The sequence below is a fragment of the Anser anser genome, assembly GCF_964211835.1.
Source record: "Anser anser genome assembly, chromosome: 3".
Classification (NCBI taxonomy): Eukaryota; Metazoa; Chordata; class Aves; order Anseriformes; family Anatidae; genus Anser; species Anser anser.
This window is the reverse complement of record NC_139722.1, coordinates 43,960,396-43,983,880: the sequence shown is the minus strand read 5'-3', so window position 1 is coordinate 43,983,880 and position 23,485 is coordinate 43,960,396. Positions and strand designations below refer to the sequence as shown.

The 23,485-nt window shown below is 37.6% G+C and overlaps 1 long non-coding RNA gene across 4 annotated transcripts in view; it reads right to left on the bottom strand.

Annotated features, from left to right (window-relative positions):
• Positions 1 to 224: 224 nt before the first annotated feature.
• LOC310896439 overlaps positions 225 to 23,485 on the bottom strand; it is a 152,894-nt gene continuing 129,633 nt past the window's right edge. For 3 of the 4 annotated variants that reach the window (XR_014581486.1, XR_014581487.1, XR_014581488.1), the window contains one exon: positions 225 to 359. This is a non-coding gene — a long non-coding RNA (uncharacterized lncRNA). The remainder of the gene's footprint in view (positions 360 to 23,485) is intronic. The other variant, XR_014581489.1, reaches the window with a different exon arrangement.

The window sequence follows — 23,485 nt, the reverse complement described above, 5'->3', positions numbered from 1 at the left end:
TCTCAGCTGACAAACCCAAGCAGAACAGTCTGAAGTAACCTAGTGATAAACAAGCCTTGAATCACTGTAGCAAAGTCCATATCTGACAGGAAAAGGTGCAACCTCCAGCACAGCCTCCAGTAACAGAAAGCATTCTTTCCATTTATTTATCAAGGATCAGGAAAGTCAATTCAGCACTTTAACAGTCACAGGCAAATGTCCTCCTTAGAGATGCTATAATCATTCTTCAGTTCCTGGAAATATTTTCCTTCCTTACCAGCATCACTTCCATCACACCCAGGAGTCGAACAGACTATTCTTCCATCAAGCAATTATGTCTTTCAGACAGAGGAACACATTGTTGGTGCCATCGTCTCTTCCTGACAAGAAGGAAACAGAGTTGAGTGTGTCTGTACACTGGTTTTATAACTTCTAATAAAGTCATTTAAAGTTCCAGCACATATAGCAAATGCGAGAGGGGACAAAGCTCAGCTTCAAATGTCAGAGTCCTTTGCAGAGAGTAACAAATGGCCCTACCCCTGGAAAAGGACAAACCTGCAGAACTGCATGGATCAGTACTGCAGTCCAGGAGCTGGCACTGAGAATATTCCCAGCAATAAAAACTCTAGAATAAAATTTCCACACAGCTTTTAGAAATGGTGGAATATCCTAAGGATTCCTGGGTTGTTTAGTGATTTTCTTCTGACAGAGACTTTCATTTGAAAGGGTGTAAAGAAATACTATGTGGTATTCTTAAAATATAAAGAATACGTTTAAGTGTATACTGGTGGTGTTGTTTTTTCTCTATGATTAAGTAGCTTGTTTAATTGCAATGACATTTTTTCTCTCTCTTTTTTTTTTTCTCCCTAAGAAAATATTGGAAATGGAGATGGTATTTCGCTGTTCAGTTTTCAGACCCAGGTATTTGACTGTGAGACGTTTCTAAAAATCCATTTGTTACCTGCAGCAACTTATTCTAAAAATGAAGCACTCAAAATCTTTTTGTTTACAAAAGCTTCATACAAAACAACTGGGGTAAGGAAACAGGCCTCTACATATGGACTTTCACATAATTTTGCAGATGAGAAATCACAGGCTATGAGTCCTCCTTGGCAAAATGCGCTCATGAAAAGACAAATAATGTGAAAAACAAACTAAACCCGTGTAGTTAAATATACCTAAACATTGTTGTTAATTTAAAAATAAAGATTTCTGCTTGGTTAAGGAATAGTTTGGAATTATTTGTAATAATTGCAATTCATGATCTGAACTCCTTTTCTTACATGCATATATAGGGACAGAGGAACTTCCGAGGTCAGGGAAGTAGCAACTGCAAACATTAATTATGGTACTTTGGTAGAAATGACACTATATTTGTTATTAGTCAACAAAACATATTCTTCATTAGAATTAAGCCGTATAATTAACTTTTTTATTCTTAATACTCTGGTAGAAACAGGCTTGACAGGATGGAGCATAAAATGTATTTTATAAACAATCCATTCTGTAATTGGATTGTCCTGAAAATATAATCCTTTCCCTCTGGTTTAAAATTATTATTTATAATCACAAGCTCTGGTAAATATAAAAATGCAGAAGCCTAAGCCCAAGCAGAGTGTTTTCAGTTCTGTTGCTCTTTTTCCCCTCACTCTTCTGCACCTAGAAGCATTTTCTTTGAGACAGAAAGAGGGATGCACGCAGAATGCCGAATGCAATCTTGCAAATGTAGTCTGGTTTTGCTCCCTCACATTTTCTTTTTCAGAATCCTAATGTAACACCTCCCTGCACTATCACTTGTTAAAGCCCCGGCTCCTGAGCTGTTGTGTTTGGCCAGCAATTAAACAGCTCCCTGCATGAGAAATCCTCCCACTCACAGAATCCTTAGCCCTCCTTTCCTAATGGTAGCAGAGCAAAACGGTATATCTTCATACACACGGTGCAACTGCCAAGAAATCAATTCCGTGTGTTTTCCTCCCTTTTACACTTTTAAAGAACCGTGATCAGTTTTCTGTTTCTGTTTCTTTTACACATCCTTTCCAAGCTTTAAAGCAGTGTCTGAGCCCTTCCCCTCTCCCCTGTGAAAATAAATAAATAAATAAATAAAAACAGGTAGAATTCCTCTGTTACTATTAACACCTAAAAATATGATCATGAAACAAAAGCTTTGCTCCTCTGTCCAATTTGATGTCTTTTTCATGCTGCCTCAGTGATGGCCAAATAATTGGTTGTTCACTTGTGTCCTTGTCTCCCCCGACAGTTCCACAGATGCCCTGAACAATGCTCCAAAGACTGCTTTCAGTAGGGGCAAATCCTCATTAATCATTCCTGGCTGACAGCACAAGGGAACACCTGCATCTGGTGCAGGGACCAGGCACCGGCTTCTGGGAGTCTGCATTAAAAAGACCAACAGCCAATTCAAGTGGTGGGAGTAGGCTTCTAATAGCCATGTGAGAAATCTCTCTCTCTCTCTCTGGGTTTTCCTTTCATTAAATATCTAAAATTAGACCTGTGGCTCATGTTGAGATTAAAACACCAATGTATTCTAAGCAAATCAGGAAATGAACAGTACTGTATGTTATGATAAATGGCTGCTAAATTCTTTATGTCTAGATCAAGCAATGTTAGCATTAAATACTGATGAACTGTCACATAATTTTCATTTAGAAATGACTGCACTTTGAGCTTCATGTCCTGTGGTGCTCATAAATATTTTTCCCTGCTATAATTCACAAGTGGACTATACTGCCTATACGGATATTTTTACCAGCTCCATACTGTATATAAACTCTTTTTCAGTGCAAGCATGTCAACCTGTCTGTCCAAAGCGTTATCAGAAAGTGTTCATAGAGCAGAAAGGTACCGTAGCCTCCCCAGCACTGTAAAAGTGGCTTCCTATTATAACACTTTCCTGACAGAACAGTTGTCAGATTTTTAAAATTGTTTTTGTTTCACTTAGAGCACAGTGGAGGATTTTCCTCCTAAGGAAAATGAGGAAGGAGTGAGGAAAGCAAAAGGAAATTGTTTTTTATTTGTAGTATTTTTTCATAGAAACGAGTCAGATACATATCTAAACATTTAGGGCCATTAAAATCTGTGGTGAGATTCCAACCGATTTCAATGGGCTTTGGGTCAGGCCCTTAAGCCCTGCATCTGGTCTGTGATTAAATAAGCACATGTCTTCCCACACATAAGCTGGGCAGGACCACCACGGGCTGGGGATTACAAACAACTAACAATGTATTTTTTTGCACATATGACTGAGCACAACCAGGCTTTGAGTCCATCCATAAAATATGTTCATGTCTCAAACAAGAAAGCGCTCAGCTGATACAAAAAGTATCTTTAAAAGGCAGGCAATTATCACCTATACACCATGGTGAAGATTTTACCAAAGGTCAGAAGGGGGAGTAAAGGAAAGGCTGAGGCAGAGACAAAAAAAAAAAAAAAAAAAAAAAAAAAAAAAAAAAAGCAGAACTCGAGAGCATTAAAACAGCCAAGATGTTGTATATAGCAGAAGAGTATAAAACACATCGAGGATATTAATTACAAATGTAGTCTGAAATATATTTTTCAGGCAAGTTGATACTGATGGAATTGATTTTGAAAACAATGACTGAAACAGACACATTTTGAAGTGGCTTCTATTAACTTTAAAGAGAAGGAAAAGTTTGCACCTTCATTTGCAAAGCACAAGTATGTTCTGTACAAACATGAATAAAGCTTGCATGCAGTAACTTAACAACAACAACAAAAAAAAGTGACAGCCAACAGAAATATATAAACCACCATATTTGTGAAATCAAGAGTTAAATGTGTCCATATATATTTTATATCTTCATTTTTTCTTATGTTTATCTCCATATGTATATACTCTCTTACAATTATTGAAAAAAACTTTAAAGATATTTATCTGTTTCACTTCATAGTCAGGGAGAAAAAGTGACATTTTACAGAGAAATACTTTTTCCTACAGAGTGCAGTACCATCATCTGCGCAATGTGAGAAATAATACGAACTAAATGCTCTGAAATAAGGAGACAAATAAGAGCCAATAGAATAATACAGACACCCACATTTGGTCTGTTCCCTGGCAGCCACCACTACATGATCTTTTCATTACTACTTCCTACTGTGCTTTCATAGCAGCAGCTACAGTGTCTGTTATGAAGAATTTCATCCATGTGATGAAGAAATTGTGGTTATAACAGATCAGTTTATTCCTAAGAATAATATTCATAGAATCATAGAATGGGTGGGGTTGGAAGGGACTTTAAAGGTCATCCAGTTCCAACCCCCCTGCCATGGGCAGGGACACCTCCCACCAGACCAGGCTGCTGAAAGCCCCATTCAACCTGGCAAATATTTTTATAAGCTCTTTTAAAATCTCAGATCCTTAAAGTCCCTATTAGGACCTTATGTAAATATGTACAGAAGTGAGTAAAATAAGTAGATGTGATGTAATTATGTTCACATCTGTTTGTAAAGATGGTAAATATGCTGACACACATACTGTGCATAGCTGTATCTCCTTAGCAATATACCTGAGTTATAGATGAGAAGTACTTAATGTGGGAAGTCCCCTTCCAATTTTCTTTAACTGAGATGGGTAGGAAATTGTCATACATGCAGGAGGCTAGAATGCAAATTATAGCTGCCCTCTGGCAAGTTTCATTAGGTTTTCTGAAATCTTTTTATATTTGCTGTGTAAATAATTTCACGTATAACTTGACAAAATCTGCTGTTCAAAAACGATACGTTTCATGCTCACTTCAAATGTATTGGGGGGAAGGTCTTCAAAGAGACATTGTTAAGGTAAAAATCTTGCTAAAAATTACCTTGGTTGCTATTAGAAGGTCTGATTATTATATCATATTAAAGTTTTAAAATAACTTTGAAAATCTTTTTCTTTTTTTCCAGGTATCGCTCACATCTCATAGGCTGGACAGCAAGAGGAGACCAGCAAGTTTTTTGTTAGAACCTGTTTCACCATCCACTCTCACTCTAACCAACTACAATGGATCAGCACAGAAATTTCCACGAAATTAAAGGTGAAATCCCCATATAAAAAAGCCTACTTTCATTCCAATTTTAAAAATTCATTTCTTTAGACCATTTCAATTCATAACCATTTAAAAAAATCTCATTAGAGGGAGTTTCCCACTGAAATACACATAACTCAGCAATACTAGCATATAGCTCATGTTCACCCCCCCTCCCACTTACTTCTTTCACAGCTTGGAGTCACTCCGTTCTCAGAGGTAATCTAAAACTTTACATACACAATTTTTCACGTCAAACATTCCACCAGTGTTATTACCGGGTGAAAAGTGGACTCATTCTAATAGGAGTTAGAATGGAAAGCCAAAAGCCAAAATACAATCCTTAATAATGACCTGTCTTCCACCCAGTCTTCATCTGCCGGAGCTGGAGAAATATTCTTGACCCAGTCTAAACCATGCACATAGATCATATACTGCAAAAAGTAAAGTGTTAAAGGAATCATGTAGGTAAGCTTCACATTATAAACATGGTACCCAAAACCAATCTAGAACAGGTTTATAATTGTTGCCTTTATCTTAGTAGCTATAGTTAGAAGGCACTGTACATAATAGACTAAATATATAACCAGCCTCCCAAGTAAAGGTGGCTTTCAAAGACTACATCTTGTTTTTTCACTTCATTCTTGTTCCTTAGCCACTATAACAGTCACATGGAGGCCAATTTCTTTTTTCTTTCTTTTTTTTTTTTTTTTTGAGGGGCAGTGCAAGGCATGAGGGGCTGCTTAGCTTACATAATATTAGAGCAATTACTGTGCCAGAGAAGTAGTTGTTCTTTTTTTTTTTAACTTCTATTCCTTCCCTATAACCCCTAAAGTATAAGGAATAATTAACTGAAATCCAATTAATGTTGATTTAGAACACCTGTTTCCAAAATCCTTTGAATAACTTTTTTCATTTTTTTTTCTTTGCTCTTTGTTTTAAGATGAAATACATATCCCTGTTCAGTTGCTCTTAGGAACCCAGAGATTTGCATTTTTTAGACATGAAGAAAACCTGTGAAGACTTAAAAACACCAAAAGAGTCTGGCGTGTATATTACGATAGCAGTAACTTCTTTAACTCTTCCCTTTCCAAATCATAGAAAGAAATTAAGGAAACCAAAGTGACCAACACCAACACATACCAAATTCTGTCATGATAGCTAATTTCTTCTTTAGAAATTTGCAAAAGCGATGGAGGAAAGCAATCATTTCTGGCTAAATATGCTTACCACAGCCACGCTGTTAGGACAGGCACTAAAGAGAGTGCAGGTTGTACAATAAACACCCACTATCCATGAAAAAGGATTTGTCTGTGCTGTTCACTGCAGGTCTGAGCATCTTTCATCCCTATTAGCTAGTTAGCCTGATCTACTGTTATGCAAGAACACTTGAGGACAAGGTCTCCTCTCTTTCCTTTCCTTCACCATCTAGTCCTGTGTAAAATGACCTGGACTGAAGACCAAATGATTTTTAAAGCACATAACTGTTCAGCAGTGCCATGAAGAGTTTTAAGAGGAACTGGGATTATATATTGATTAGGTACCTCTAGAAGTCCCACCCTGACAGTTTAGACAAAACAAAGACAAAGATGCAGTGAGACACGTATTACCATAGACCTATTGTGAGACTAGACATAGTAATTAACTCTAAGATGTGATTGTAAAAGTATGACCTATTAAACACATTTTGCAATCAAAATATTTTTACAATTTAGGCATGGTATCATCCTCCTGTGATGTTCAACTGAACAAAAAGAACCCTTTCCACTCAGTATTTGGATTTTTTTTGTACTATAACTGTCTATGAAACTATACTGTTTTGCAGACAGCAGCGGAATCTAAGTGAGGACCTCTTACCACTCTTTATCTTTAAAAGTCTTGGATTTCTTAGTGAAAAAATAAGACATCAGCAAATACTATTCAACCTTAATTTCCTATGTACTAAGCAATTTCTTATGAATCATGTAATGCATTCAAGGGATCAGCTTGTGTGGATACTGATTAACTGTATCAGAAGGGGCTGTCTCATTATATATCTTAAGCCTTTTTCATTAGAGCAAATCTGCAAACAAACCTTGAGTGTTTAGATTATTTTGCACCATGCTGCATGTCTAACCACAGATACCGAATGTACCTATTATTTTTAACAGGATTATAGAAAACATGAAAGGGCACTTCCTTAAATATTGACAGTTCAGGAGAGAAAAAAAAAAAAAAAAAGATTTTGAATACAGAATTTGAGAGAATTGGCAGAAAGAAACCTTTTGCCCCTTTAAAGAGCAGCTGCATATTAAACATCTATATTTTTGAAGCACCTTTAAAAAATTACCCTTGGCATTAGCATTAGAGTGTTTTATGAGAAGCCCATGAAATTCATTAATAGTTACAAAAGAAGGAAAGAACAGACAAGAAATAAATAGCATTATGGAGAACTAAGTAAAAAATTAGTCTTGAATTATACAAGCTGTTGTAGGTACCAGCCAGGGGTGGGGAGGAAAGGTTACTTATTTCAGAGATTATTGATTCTTTTCATGAAAAGCACTTGTGTCTTTACAAAGCTTTTTAGCATCCTCAATGGTATCTTAAGGTTAATATGAATTGAGTTAAAATACTGCATGCAGTGGAGAAAGGTTTCCTACTGTACACGTTTCTTTCTAGCATCACTCTTCCCCTGTTCTGTTTTGTTCGCTCTTTTGCACTATGTGACTGGTACATAGTCTTCAGGGTGCTCTGCATGCTGATGTTAAAAATATATAGACTGTTGTCAATACTGGAGAGAGATTCTGAAAAACGGATTCCGTGACTTTATCCTCACAGAGGTGTAGGACTAGTACAAGGCTCCACGCATGCAAAATACAGACTTCATAGACTAAGGAAAAGGCCACCACCTCCATTACGGAATTGCACACACATGCACGAATGACAGATCCTGGCTGAACAGGATCGAAGGAGTCTGCATGCTGATGTGTAACAACAGCTCCTTGAAAGCTAACATACCAATGCACATTTCTAGGGTGTAGAACAAGAAGCACATCATAGATCTTCACAGCATTATATATTGATGACAGACTTCAACTTGTACAACTAAAAACAACTATCCTAGAAAAGAGCTTCAGATGTTGATACTCCACCGAACAAAACAAGGAAGGGAATAGATCAACACCAAGAACTTTTGAAAAATAACAAAAAGGGCTTAATCCTTTAATAAAATGAAAACATAATTAAGAGGATATGCTCAAGTCTTAAAATGCATACAGCTGAGAGTTAGGTGCAGGTTTTTCAATGAGGAGGCTTTTAAACTGGATTTCATTCTCTGCTTCCCATGAGATCACAGCTCTTCCAAGTGATAGGAGTGATAAGATTTTCCTGGGTATGCTGGCTTGATTGCTTGAGTTAGGTATTGTCTGGCTTTGAAGAAATTGTTGTGGGGGAAGGGAGATTTAGTTTATGTTTCCAATCTTAAAGAACAAAGAATTTGAGACGCATCTCTTTCTAGCACAAACAAGCCTGAATACACATGGCTCTTTTTGTTCTACAGGTTGTAACCCAACTCCACTTGCTGTGGCTATGTGGTACAATGAACATTACACCTTTGGAGATGCCTATAGGTACATATGCACATCATTAAAACTGGAGGAAAAGGTTATTTTCAGCTGTGGCTCTTATCACATGTGAGGAACAGAGGAACAAAGAGAGGCAGGCATGGAGGGGCTTTTACTCACCTCTGCACAATTACCTCTCCAATTCTGCTGTTCTCATAACCCTTGCATTTCTATCACCTTTTCAGAAAGGCTTGTAATGTTCCAGGGCATGGAGATGACATCACACAAAGAAAAGGACAGTCACTATGTTTGCATGGGATATTAAAGGTACCCTGTGCCAATGAATGAGCTAAACTGAAATATTTTATGAAAGCTTTCAAACCATTGAAACAGACTGGTCGACACAAGTTATGTGCAATAACCAGGGTGCCAATATATCAGACAGTTAATTCGAGAAGGAGATCCTTGTGGTAAGAGTCTGGATAACTGTGATTCTATTGTTTTCAAAGTTGGCAACAAAGGAGGAAAAGTTAACAGTAACACAGTCACTCTTATTTAGTGCTCTTCTTAAATGTTACTATTTCCATGCCTACTATCCAAATAAAAAGTCTGTATGAATTCAGTCCCAGTTCAGCATCTGCAGGTGCAAAACCCAAATAAATTACTGGGAAAGGGGCAGATGCTGACAGGATTGCAGTCTAGACTCCTCACTCTAAATCCATTTAGTGCTATTAACCATGACAGGGTGTAATAGCTCCATGTACATTAACACCAGGATAATTTTCCCTATTTTGCTAAATATCAAATGTGTGTATTCATACACACTGTATAAAGAAAACATTTCAGATAACAAAACGAAAAGGCTAACATCTCTTTGCAATATACTCTATATCTTCAAATATTGGCTAAGAAAAGAAAAAAGATCAAAGTAGATTGGATTTCTTAAAATATAGCAATATTATTCCTTTATTAAAGAGTGACATCAGATAAAATATTTCGTTTTAGTACAGGTTTTAAACATAGCATGAATTATTTTAAAGAGTTGTTTAAGAAATGTACATTTCCACTGCATGCAAACAATCATAGAAACCTAACTCAATCAAAAGACGATCTCATTTAAGCGAATACATCTGCTGTGTGACAAGCCATATTTTACGAAGTTGCCCAACACTAACCCTGATAAGGAAATGGACCTATTCTGGAGGCAACACAGATATCTGCTGCAGAGATTATTCATTCTGTATACATCTACCCTTGTTAAGAAGCAATGAGGAAAGGCAATATATAAACACAGGGAGGAAACAGAAGCAACACTGAAAGTGATATTGAACTAGAGAGTACTGCTTTGTGAAAAGAAATAAAGAACAAGATTATCTGGAAAGGAGAGAAACCAGCACCAAAATGTGGGGAGAGATGAAAGGTGGGAGAGAATGAAGGGCAGAGAACAGTCGGGGTGTGTGTGGCAGTGGGGAGAGTCAGGTTGCACTCAGAGGACGCAAAGAGATCTGAGGGTAAAAAGCCAATTAATGGATTAAAGGGTAAGTATCCAAGTCCTGAAACAGAGGGGTGATAATATAGGCAGCTAGGGAGCGGATTAGAATAAAGAAGTGATAACAGTATTCAGCTGAGAGGGAAGGCTGTCAAGAACTGAATGGGAAAAGAAGGTAAAACAATGAAAACAAAAACCTGTCATTTAATCGAGGGCTGTGACACACACACACACACACACACACAAAACACACGCACACACACACACACACACACACAAAACGCAGTTTGGTTCCAGCTCCAAGTTTCCTGAAATCATTGGAGGGCAGAGGCAGATGGAAGACTTGGCCATGATTAGCTGAAATCAAGTGGGTAACTATGAGTTTGGAGCGATTACCACATTCAGCTCCTCAGTGCTGTTTCTCTGAACTGTTTGCCACTGGGAGCTTGCTTGTCCTAAGTATATATATATAAAGCTGAGGATTTGCAACAAAAGATACACTGCCTGTTTATAGAACTGCACAAGGAACTGTGCGGTATGCATTTCTTTTCTGTGGTTTCACAGTACTAAAGTATAAAACATTACATTTTAAAGCATGTGCAATTTCCCAGATATGTATTATCTTACTGTACGGTCTTAGCTTCTCCAATGCCTCTAACACTATGCTAAGCATACTTTGAACTTAGCCCTTTTCTCTTAAAATATTATAGAGCATTGCTAGGGAGACAAGAGTGGGGGCTTGTTTACAGTTTCCTGATCTAACAATATCTTGTTTTCCTCTTCTAATTTAATCTATATCTTTAATATGCTACATGTATGCCACAGAGATAAATTAGAGCTGTATTTCTTCCAAGGAAAAGTTTAGGAGGACTTCAGAACTGTAGAAATTTAGCAGTACTTTTAAGTGAAAACAGGGTGGTTTTAATACAATCTGAATTAGACAAAAATTAAGGTATGTTTACCAGAAAAATATTTAAGCAATTATGACAGAGTATATTAACAAATTTTAACTCAATCAATTTGTTAAGGGAAAAATATTTAATAAAAAAGAAGTGCTCTCCTTGTCTTTGAAATTGTAGATCTTTATAAGCTTAAACAATTCTTAAAATCCATCTTTTCATGTATCTCATACTTTCCTCAATGAATGGGGGGAAACAGTTTTTCTAGGTATGATTCATGTAACTGACCCCAGAATGATGAAAAATGGTGAATAACCATCAAGGTTTGATTTTTTTCTGAAGATTCAGACATCTATCTTCCACTGAAGTCAATGACCTAAGGTCAAAACTAAGCCATAATTGTCAGACAAAAAAATGTCTAATGATAAAAGTACAAGACTGAAGTTGGAAATGGCCATGGATTAATGCTGCTTCCTTTTGCTGCTCTGCACATCAGTAGGTGCCTCAGTCTCAGGCTACAAAGTGACCCTTATGGATTTTTTCCAGAGAAGACAGGATAGGATTCCTTCAGCCAGGACAGCCAGGCTGAGAGCATATCAGGAATTTACATGAAAATGGAACAACAACAGAAACAATTACCAAAACTGGGATACCCATATCCCAAGCAAATCACCCGAAAACAGTGCTATATATCAGCTAGTGTTTCACTGAGCCTGTTGGACTCTTCCATTTTTATACACACGGTCCTAGTTACACAGTGTCTTGAGAAGCAGTTTGAAATACGACAGCAGATTTTACACCAAAGCAGATCAGAACCATAGACCAATTCATTAACACAGTGCTTCATTGAAGGGAGGAAGGGAAGAAGTGGATGCAAGTGGATGAAGAAGGAAAGGAGGAGATAAAGGACAAGGATGGAACAGTTGGGAGGGTAGCTCCTTAAACTGCTGCATACAGATATACCACAAAAATCCAATTTCATCCTGCTATTTTTTAAGCCAGAGAAAGATTTACACAAAATTCAATGTTATTTTTGTAAAATAAATGCATTGAGTGACTGTTTGGACTCACAGAACGGAAAGACCACAACTATATTTCTCTGCCTAACAAGTTCACTCATTATCAATTAGAATTTATAGAAGCCATAAATATTTACTTTTCCTTCTAAAATGTCTTCAATTTTATATCAGTACTGTTTGACTTCACCATCATTGAAGGTATAAACTGGTAGACGTCATCACAGGTCGTTTTCTGCTCTTGATCTCTTATAGACACAGAAAACTTTTCTTTTATTATGCATTACTAATATTCAAATTAATTTTCATGTGGCCACAAATTCCAATTCACACTTTCATAGTCTCTCACTTTGATGACTTTTCTTCCTCTTCAGGATTCTTCCCACACCACACTTCAATTCCTTTATCACCTGTTCATCCTACCACACAGATTCTTGCATAGCATATAGTCCTGTTAGTAATGAGCAAATATCCTTTTATTTATTTATTTATTTATTCCCTCACCTTGGAAAAGGAACAAGATTCAGAAAAAGTTCTGCATAATCTGCTTTATTTTGTCAAGCAACCAGTTGCTGCAGCTTTCTTTCTAAAGGATTCTGACTCGTGTGATATTGTAAACAGCCTGCAGAAGTTCTGAGCTTAGTAACAAGCAACATCTGGGCATGAAAAAAAAAATCTTATTAAATTAAAATGGCTAAATGCATCATTTTTATGAGTTTTACCTACATCCCAAGAAAGATTTTTTTTTTTCCCCCCAGTTTAGGAAAATAGTTGTTTCCCAATTTGGAATTTGCTTTGTGGCTGTAATAAACTGGCTTGCTGCAAAGCTTCTATGCTAAAGAGGTCCTAAAAAAGATTAAAGGAAATTTTTGCTAGAGTGAAATGTGTTAATGTTGACAAAAATGGGTGATTTTGTCTCATATTTGGAATAATTTGTAGGAAACTTCATTTAAATGCAGATATTAATCAGAGATTTAATCAGAGATTATTTTCTGCTTTAAAGTATGAAATAGTTTTAGTTTTCTCAGTCTTAAACTGAACTGAAAGATCTAAAATTGTTAAAAAATTAACTAATACATAGGGAAAACTATAAACTACTTAACATTAAATGTGATTTATAACAACATTTAACTTAATTCAACACTAAGGAATACACACTTTCTTAAAAACAGCATTTTGATAATATGGAGGAAAAAATAGGCAATTCTCTGGACATATTTCTTGGTGAAATCACTTTCAAACATTAAACAAAAGCAAAAAGCGTGCATTGCATAAGTTTATGAATCAGAAATTTCTGCTACTAAAAAAAAAGACAGAAATTTTTGGAGTTAAAATGACATGTTTGGGACATGCTGGGTATGACTCAACTGAAGTGAGTTCAGCTGCAGTTGGCAGTTTCCACAGTCTGTTCAGCAACTATATGACAAGAACGATTAAATATGAGTAGATTATCAGAACTGAAGTTCTGAATTCAAATGCCAAGAATTAACCCAACAAACCTAAGCTTGTGAATAGTATTTTATGTAAGAATCTTGCTAGAACACTTGACAGAATCTCCATGCAGTCAACAGCACTTCCCCAAAGACAAATTTGTCCACATTTAAGCTAGATTCCTTTGTTTAATGTTGAATCGTCTACTCTCAACAACTAGTTTACCCTAAATTTCAAAAATTTTAGGGTCCAAAATTATATAACACAAATCCCTTCAAATCATTTACAGGAAAGGGTCTTTCATAATCTGATGCTATCATTGGGAGTCAAAACTATCTGAATTCCTCGTGATTGATCCCTGGCAGATGGCTTACGGGTGTGTTAAGAAGGTAAAATGCCATAGGATATTCCAAAAGATTACAATAAGCATATAACTAATTAATTTGGGAACTGTGTTTGTGCTGGAAAATCATTCTTGAGAAGACCACTGAAAAACCTCATAAGAGCAAGTTTATATAAAAATAATATAGCAGGCTCTTATCTTGATGGAGTTTTAATCATTACTGCTTAATGATTGAAATCATGTTTTTGGAGCCATCTATTTCTTTCCATTGCCTCAAAGGCTTCTTGGTTGACTAGACTTCTAGTTTGGACATTTCAGTGCAGTTCATACAGTTGGGATCTTCAGCTCCTAGCAACTCAGTCTACATCCACTGTAAAATACCCATTTAAGAAGCCTGAAAGTAGCTGAGTCATAGTTGGAAAAAGAGTTGGTAGGTTGTTTTTTTCCCCATGTTTAAGAAGAAACATCTATAGTAAACAAGGATGAGAAGAAATTGTGAAATGGACTACACAATAAAATATAGGCAGCTACCAAGGGTAGCTAACGCAGTCTTAAACTGATAGATATCTCTCTTCAGATATCTGATTTTCTAGACAAAAAAAAAAAAATAACAGAGTGGTTCTCTCTTATCTGGACTAGTGAAGGAACTGGCAGAGCACCACAGCAAATTACTGATGAAGTTGGAGTAGACGGGAGTTAGAAGAAAAACTGTACAGAGAAAAAGAACTGATTATACAGGAGAGAAACAGGTTATAGTCATAGATATATGTCTGGGAGGCTACTTGTAAAATTTTCATCGCTCTTTCTTAAGACCCATCTTGTTTAATCAGAAAAAAAAATCAGAACTGCTTGATGAAATATGCAGATGACAATGTTGGGAAGTATTTTTTCAATACAAAGAATTATCATGCAAGAAAAAACAGAAGATCTCTAGGACTGGAATAATGGGAATGGGAGTGACATTTAACAGCTCAAAGTACAAGGTCAATCACTAAAAGATTAATAAGAATTTTGCATTAAATTTGGAGCTCATCAGATGGAAGCAACACAGGAAGAAAAATATATTGTCATCTTTTGAACAATTAATTTAGCAATGAGGAGCTGTATAGCATGGCTAAGAAAATAATAATAATAAATAAATAAATAAATAAATAACGGGACAAAAAAAAAACACCCTGATATCCAAAAGGCACTGGTGAGTCACCTGGACTATGATCTGGAACAAGGCATTCAGTTCTCGTGATTTATATTTAAGTAAGATGGGTCTGAAATATCAGAGATGAAGAGAACAGCTACTAGTTTGATTAGAATAGTATGGATTTCATGAGAGAAATCTACTAAACTGACTTTTTTTCAAGTAGCAAGAAGAAGTCTGAAGTGCAATAACCAGTCTCATTAGGAAGGGATATACCTGGAAAGATAAAGCAGCACCTAAGAGGAAGGTACAAGAACAAAGGAAAATGTACTACCCACAATGTAATCTTTTTGGATTTCAGCAAAGCTTTCAATACTGTTTTTCACTGCATTCTCCTGGACAAAATGTTCAGCATACAGCTAGATAAATGCATAACATGATGGGTGAACAACTGGCTGACAGGTTGGGATCAAAACGTTTATAGTAAATGGGGTTACATCAGGCTGGCGGACAGTCACTAGTGGGGTTGTGTAGGGCTCCACTTTAGGGCCAGTTTTGTTTTCATAAATGACTTGGATATGCAGGACTTAAAGGTATACTAAGTAATTTTGCAGGTTATACTAAATTAGGAGGAGGTGTTGACTCCCTTGAGGATGCAGAGGCCTTGCAGAGACATCTTGACAAACTAAAGGAATGAGCAGTCACTAACTGCATGAAGTTTAACAAGAGCAAGTGTCAGATTCTGCTCCTGGGATAGGGCAACCCTGGCTATATTTACGGTCTGGGGAATGAGAGGCTTGCGAGCAGCCCTACAGAAAGGGAGCTGGGGGTTCTGGTCAACAGCAAGTTGAAAATGAGTCAGCACTGTGCCCTGGCAGTCAAAAGGGCCAACTGTACCCTGGGGTGCATCAGGCACAGCACTGCTAGCTGGTAGAGGGAAGGGATTGTCCCGCTCTGCTCTGCACTGGTGCGGCCTCACCTCAAGGACTGTGTGCAGTTTTGGGTGCCAGTGTAAGAAGGACGTAAAAGTATTCAAGTGTCCAGAGGACACTACAAAGATGGCAAAGAGTCTAAAGGGGAAGATGTATGAGATGCAGCTGAGGTCCCTTGGTTTGTTCAGCCCAGAGCAGAGCAGGCTGAGGGGAGGCCTCATGGCGGCCTGCAGCTCCCTCACGAGGGGAGCGGAGGGGCAGGCGCTGAGCTCTGCTCTCTGGGGACAGCGACAGGACCCGAGGGAACGGCATGGAGCTGGGACAGGGGAGGGTCAGGCTGGGTGTGAGGGAAAGGTTCTGCACCCAGAGGGTGGTCGGGCACTGGGACAGGCTCCCCAGGGCACTGGTCACAGCACTGAGCTGCCGAAGTTCAAGAAGCATTTGGACAATGCTCTCAGACACATGACCTGGTTTTTGGATGGTCTTGTGTGGAGCCAGGAGTTGGACTCGATGGTCCTTGTGGGTCCCTTCCAACTCAGGATATTCTGTGATTCTATGAATATGATCAGGCTGGAAATTTTTGCACGGGGCATGGAGTGGGATGGGATGGGAATGTCACATGGAATGAAGTTCTGACAGCAATTTCCCAATAAGACCAGTCTTTTTGAAATCACAGAAATTATTAAATACCACAGTTGTTTCTAATAGAAGAAGATTGGACTGTGACTCCAGAATTCCTCTTAGTTGAGAAGCCTTCTGAAAGCAGAATAAGCCTAAGATCTAACAGATTACTGTTCAAGAAAATTATGTTTATGTAACTATAAAGGGTATTTAGCAACATACACACAGGTACACACATGCAGGTGAAAGTCCATATACCTAATAACTCCAGTCTGAGTATTACCACCTGCTCCCCCCTCCTGTGTATAGTACACGAGAAATAAAGGAGTAGGATATATCCTTGTTTCTTTCAATTAGAATAATAGCAGGATGCCAATGAAGCAAGCAAGGAGAGTAAGTTGTGATGCATCATCTTGGGGTAGTATATCTCAAATTTATCAAATCCTATTGGTAAGTACAATTGTCTTTTTCTGCAAAGTCTTGTTAGTCTGCACATTCCTGCTGTGGTAATGCAGCACTTCCTAACCCATACAGGTCATAAAAGGAAGACTCAGAGACAACAGGACAAATAGGAATGGGTAACTCTTTAAATGAAAGGTCATAGACAGAAGTCCATACAACTCTACAGACAATGAAATGCAAACTGTCTTCAAAGATGTTAGTCAGATAATCTTGGAGAGCTTAACCAACCCATAGTAGGTGTTTTTATCTTGGCTCTAAAAACTGCAGGCCCTAATACAAAAAGTTATCTTTTAAGTTTCTGTTGGAGTAGAGATCCAGAAGGTGCCTTCAGAAGTATCTTCAGAAGGTGTCCTGGTTTTGGCTGCAATAGAGTTAAATTTTTGAAAGTAGCTTGTATGGTGCTGTTTTTTGGATTTTTGATGAAAATAATGTTGATAACACACCAAAGTTCTAGTTATTGCTGAGCAGTACCTACACAGCATCAAGGACTCTTCTGCTTCTTATGCTGTCCTGCCTGTGAGGAGGCTGGGGGTGCACCAGGAGCTGGGAGGTAACACAGCCAGGACAGCTAGGCCAGGCTGACCAAAGGGATATTCCATACCATGTGGCATCACGATCAGCAATAACAGCTTTGGGGAAGAAGGAGGAAGGAGGGTGGAGGATGGGGGATGAGGGAGAGAACATGTTTGGAGTGATAGCATTTGTCTTCCCAAGGAACTGCTATGCATGATGAGACCTGCTTTCCTGGAAATGGCTGAACATCTGCCTGCCAATGGGAATTAGTGAATGTTTTGCTTTGCTGCATGCACAGCTTTTGTTTAACCTAATAAACTGTCTTAATCTCAACCCACGAGTTCTCAGTTTTTTGCCTTTCTGATTCTCTCCCCCAACCCACTGTGGGGAGAGTGAGTGGCTGTGTGAGGCTCAGCTGCCTGCTGGGGTTAAACCACAACAGAAGGGAATATTTCTCAAGGTCTTTTGGATTTTTCTTCCCCTTGGATTACAGGAAGAACCCTTAATCATTCTATATGCAGACAATGATTTCAAGAATATGGTTCATAATTTCCCATTCATGATTCAGTTGGCCAAAAAGCTTTAACCATCTCAGTAGATCTTCTAGCAAATAAAAAATAAAACATTGACAAGATAATTCACTGCCACAGAAACTATTTCTGCAGAATTACTGTCTCCTAATACAAGTTGGGCAAATAAGCAAATTAAGATTTTTAACTTTCATAATGCTCAGATGAGGTGTTTAGTTTTTTGTTTTTGTTTTTGTTTGGTGGTGGTGGTGGTCACTGTCCTAAAACCTTTTCCTCTGAAATAAGGAGCAGTCTCTCTGCCCATCAAAACCAAAACAGAAGACAGCAGATACTTACGACAGAGTATAGCATTTCCTAGAGTAAGAAGGTGGGAAGTCAGCAATGACAAAACTTCATGGTACACAGTATCTAGCATCCTGACAACATCTCACATGCCTTGCTAAATACCTGCCAAGCTTGGACAGGGAGAAGGACTGAGGCAATAAAGATGGAGTCACAGCTTCTGGCACACCTTTGAAGGTAGTGATTAGAAGGCACCAAATGACTAGATGCTAGAGATGTAGCATTTCATTTGCACTGAAGTTGCCAAAGGCTGTACTTAATTTCTGTCTAAGCATTTAAGAGCAGGAACACGAATAGGATCTGACAAGCCAAAAAGAACCCTGAAGTCTTGAATGAAGATTTGGAGGGACCTGCTTAGTTTTATTCTGCAAAGAAAGATGTCAAATGATGAGTGTCTTTAAGAGACTGGCTGCATTGTGACCCAGACATATATGGGTAAGCAACCTGCCTGAAGTGCCAGATGAAAATACGAAGGAGGAAGAACAGCAGACTGTGCTACTAATCTTGTTACTAATCAAAGGAAAATTGTAATTCATATGAGCTCTGATACCTCATTTGCCAGCAATTAGTAAGTGGCCTAAATATCTGAAGGTATAAATTCTGAGAAAAAAGGAAAAAAGAAAAACTACCTAATAAGACTCCAGGAGAGAACCAATCTATTAGGTGAAACGAAGACTTACATATCTTAACAGAAATAATAAAGGTGTGTGCAAAGCTGTCAGAGTAACTTCCCACAGCTAACTGTGATTGAAGGCACAGATAAAATTGGTGGCAAATCAGAAGAAATGTCTAGGGCTCCATGCAACATAAGTAGGTCCTAAAATGAAGCAGACAATATTCTAGAAATAGATGACTATTCAAAAATAAAGCTGTATTTTGAAGATTTGCAGGAACTAAACATTTATTTGATTAAATGATGGTCCCAAGCCCATATTGTCCTCTGCCTTCTCATCAGACTATATCACAGCCAGAAGGAAATTCAAAAGTAGGTTTCATCAGCTTCTCTATATTTCCCATCCCTTTGAGGATTGAAGTTCAAAAAATAAGATGACATTAGAGAAACTGCCTTCATGAAGCTGTGCACGGGGGCTTGATCCCTTGCCCTAGTCACTGAGTTACTGTCTAAAAGCACCCTTTTTGTTGGCTGGAAGAAAAGGCAGAGTTGAGCACCACCCAAATGCTCAAACCTACTCAGATCTGAGACAGATCTAAGATTTACCTCTATTGTTTCTCTTAAGAGGATTTCAGTCCCTAAGCATTTTCCAAAGATAAGCTCTCTGAGACAATATAGACTTCTAGTATGACCATCTGATAAGATCACAACTTCCCATCATTTGAAATCCATCAAGAAAACCATAAAAGGGATTAAAAAAGTAAATAATAATAATAATAACTAAAAAAAAAGACACAGGCAAAAGAGTATTAAAAATAATTAAAAACATCTTTAAAGGACAAATGAAAGGCCAAGAAAGAGTAGGACTTGGTTCAAATCCAAACTACATTGACCATGTGTTCTCTCTTTTACCACTTGTTTTGTGGTTTTATGGGCATAGGTCCAGCAGGTAGATACTGCTAAAGGTAAAAGGCTTGTTCACACCCACAACAGGAAGATATATATGTAAAATCACTCACAGGAAAAATAATCATTTGAATTTCATTGTGATTGTATGTAAAGTTATATAAAAAGCAAATTTATATAGACGTAAATGTCTATTACTCTGGCTGGTGGTAGTGTTAAGACAAAAGAGGTATAATTCCTATCAACAATAGGAATGATATTCAAGTTGATAAAGTACCTTAAGCTCAGCAGAAGACAATTTCTAATTCAGAAATTGACTTAAAAGATCTGAAGGACTGTATACTGTCCAAACAAAGAAGGAAGTCCTGAAATTCCCTCACTTGGAAAGAGAGAACAGTCAATAAACAGAGCAGCCAATTGGATGTTAAAACTCAAAGAGATGTCATTACAATAGAAAAAGAGCAGAAAAAAAGGTCTTGTAATTATGGGTAATATTTTGTGAATCTAAGCTAAACTGTGTATGTGTTATGGAAAAAAAATCTAAAAAAGGGAAAAAGAAGAGAGAGATCTGAATAAAATATTGTTTCTACATACCTATCTTTCTTTGCGTAATGGAACAGAGATACTCTTGGGTTCTCAGGTCTGAAAAGTGTTACATGGGTACTTTGCAGATACAAAAATTCTTTTGAATATCTGGGGTGGAAGTTTTCACTTAGTGAACCATACAATCTGTTAATCTAATTTCAGAATTTGCTCCTCAATACGTTCCATTTAGTTTTAAAAGCTTCATCATATGATGGGAAATGCAGCTATATGACTATCCTTTAGCTTGTGTCAAAATTATTTTCCATAATTACTACTTAGTAAGCTGGGGTGTCAGATTTTCCTTTCACTTACACCAGTGAAACAAGACCTGAGTAAAGTTTCTTTGCTGTCTGCAAGAAAAGATTTTTGTTCCCAGCCTTTTTATTGTGCCATATTAAAAAAAAAAAAAAATCATGTCAGATCATATCTATGTAACTATCTCTGACAGAACTACAGTCATTTACACAAAATCAGAGTCTAGCTTACTATCACCAATTAAGTATGAATTTGAAATAGTACAATCAGAAGGGAATAAAATCCCTTCCACCATTGCTTCTATCGTTATAAACAAAATACAGGATTTCCTTCCCACCTTTCTACTGCAACTTTAAATAATCTGCCCTTATAGCTACATATGATGTACTGTTTCCTTTAAATATGCCTGCAAATGTCACAGTATAATGCAAGTGTGAAAGTCCTATACTAAAGTCAGTGTTCATATCACCTGAGAGCTTAGATCTTTTTTCAAATGGAAGGAAAATAATATTCGAATACTCGATGCAATTTAAAATTTATTTATATAAAATTAATATGTATACACAGCCTGTTGACACGTATATATATTTGTGTACACACATTTCCACAAGAACTTTACACTTGGTTAGAATGTAACCTTTTATTTAAAAGTACAATACACTGTTTTACTAGCTCCACCACACAAATTTCCACACCAAAATTCTGTATTCTTTGGGATGGACCTATATGAAATTCATATAAAAGGGATAAAAATGTTTTGCTTCCATCTGATCCTTTAAACTTTCAAAATAAAATATCTATATTAGACCAAAAAATGCTCTATTTCTTCTGAAAATTCTGAAATTGAATTTTCTGTTGTGACAGTCTCCTTATCCCATTCAGCCACAGCTCAAAAATACGTGCACATATTTGTACAGATACAGAAACCTAGCTTGGCATAAGATGGCCAGTGGAAATCAGCACTAGACAAACACAGCAAAGCATGCTGTCTGTGAAGTTTCACAAAGACTACACTAATGATAAAAGACTGCACTAATTAAAGCTTGTGAGCTACACAGGAGTGTGCAGCATCCCCTTAGCAGTCCTATCCTCAGTGCAGAGGACGGTTCCCAGCCCAGTCTTTTCCTGCCTTTTGCCATCTTTGTTATCATGTCCTCTTTGCCCTGCCCTCCTGCCATCAAGATGCAGCACGTGTGGGGGCAGTTTCTGCTGACTGGCTCACATTTGCCATTGCCTCCAGGAGTAAGGGTGATCTGTAAGTGTCTTTCAACAGAGATGTTCAGGCTGACCCTTTCTTTTCTGTTTGGCCATCTGTTTTCACAAAACTTGCAGGAATCTCCAATGTGTAAAGCATCCAGTCCTCCTGGGTAGACAGGATATTTAGCAGTGGGCTAATGGAAAGCATCCTTAGGAAACAAAGCTAAAACTAGCAATACCCATATTTTCCAGGCCTGTGCAAGTTTCAGGTAGCAATGCTACTCCTGTTTATACTCTTTTTGCCTTTTCCTTTGCCTGTGTAGACAATCAACAAGAAGAAAGTTTATCAGAGAATATTATTGTTGTGTCAGTGCGACACGTAAAAACACGTAATTGCAGCTACAGATCTCAACTGATCCCTTGCAACTGCAAATCATTCCTATTTCACTGCCCCGCATTTTTGCATTTTTCCTACCTCATTTCTTGCTCATTCTGCCAAGTGCTCAGTGCTGTGTATCCCATGTTATCTCTCCTGTGTTGCACTGGTACAAACTATTCCCCCCCCAACTAATGACTCTGTAGAAACCACTTCATCTTTCTCAACTGTGTGACAGTGCAGACAAAAGAGCAGCTGTCCAGCTTGGACACTCACAGCTCACGCCACTATCATTTCCAAGGAGGTCCTTAAACACAAAGTGTTTAGGTTAACCCACTACTGAGGACAAAAGGCAAATACACTCAGCCCGGTCCTCAGATGTAGAACAAATAACTGCTCAGCACTTGATACACCAACTCTTTTAGCATCTGTACTGAGAAACAACAGCATAATGCCTCTCCTATGCATCATGAAAATGCAGGCACTCACTCTCATCTTTATATATGCCCAGCCATAGGAATTGGTGGAAAGAGGTGGGAAGTGTCTTTCCTTTTTTTTTTCACTTCTGTCATGCATAAAGGCCAAAAAAAAAGTATTTGAAAAAGCCCCAGCTCTTTTAACAAGAAATCAAGATAGAGCTTGGGTTTAGCAAATTTCAGGACTAGAGCATGCTCAGCCTTGAAGTGCATTGAAAATTAAGCCCTGTAAGGTTCACACATTACCACTAACCCTAGTTTAAAGATAATAAAAGGTTAGGAAGCAGGCAGAGATGAGGGTGTTTTTTTTTTTTTTTTTTTTCTCCTAGCTATATGAAAAGAAAAAATACAAACATGATGGTTGCAAAAAACCTGTATTCCACAACAAGTCCTTAAGACTCCCATGTGCTACATCAGCAGCAGTACATCCTCGATTTTTATTGTAATCTTGTGGCTTTTTATTTGTAACTTATATGAAAAGAATCACATTGATTGGGGCAGATTTAACTCAGTAAAACCTATTCTACTGAGATTGTCTGTGCTAGGTGATTTTATCAAGTTCTCTTTTGGTTTCATTTTCTTCCTCATCCCTATCCCCAGGGGAGATTGCAGCCCAGCTTGCAGAGCAAATTGCCCTAAATTGAGTTCTTTCTCTGCCATATACAGGCCTGCCTTTGGCTCCTCAGCTTGAAAACTTTATGCATTCTTATTTTTCTCCATCTTCCTTAACATCCCCCTTCTCTTTCCAATTAAAATGGAGAAGTTTGCACCGATACCTGCTCCCAATTAAGTGCATACTGCATT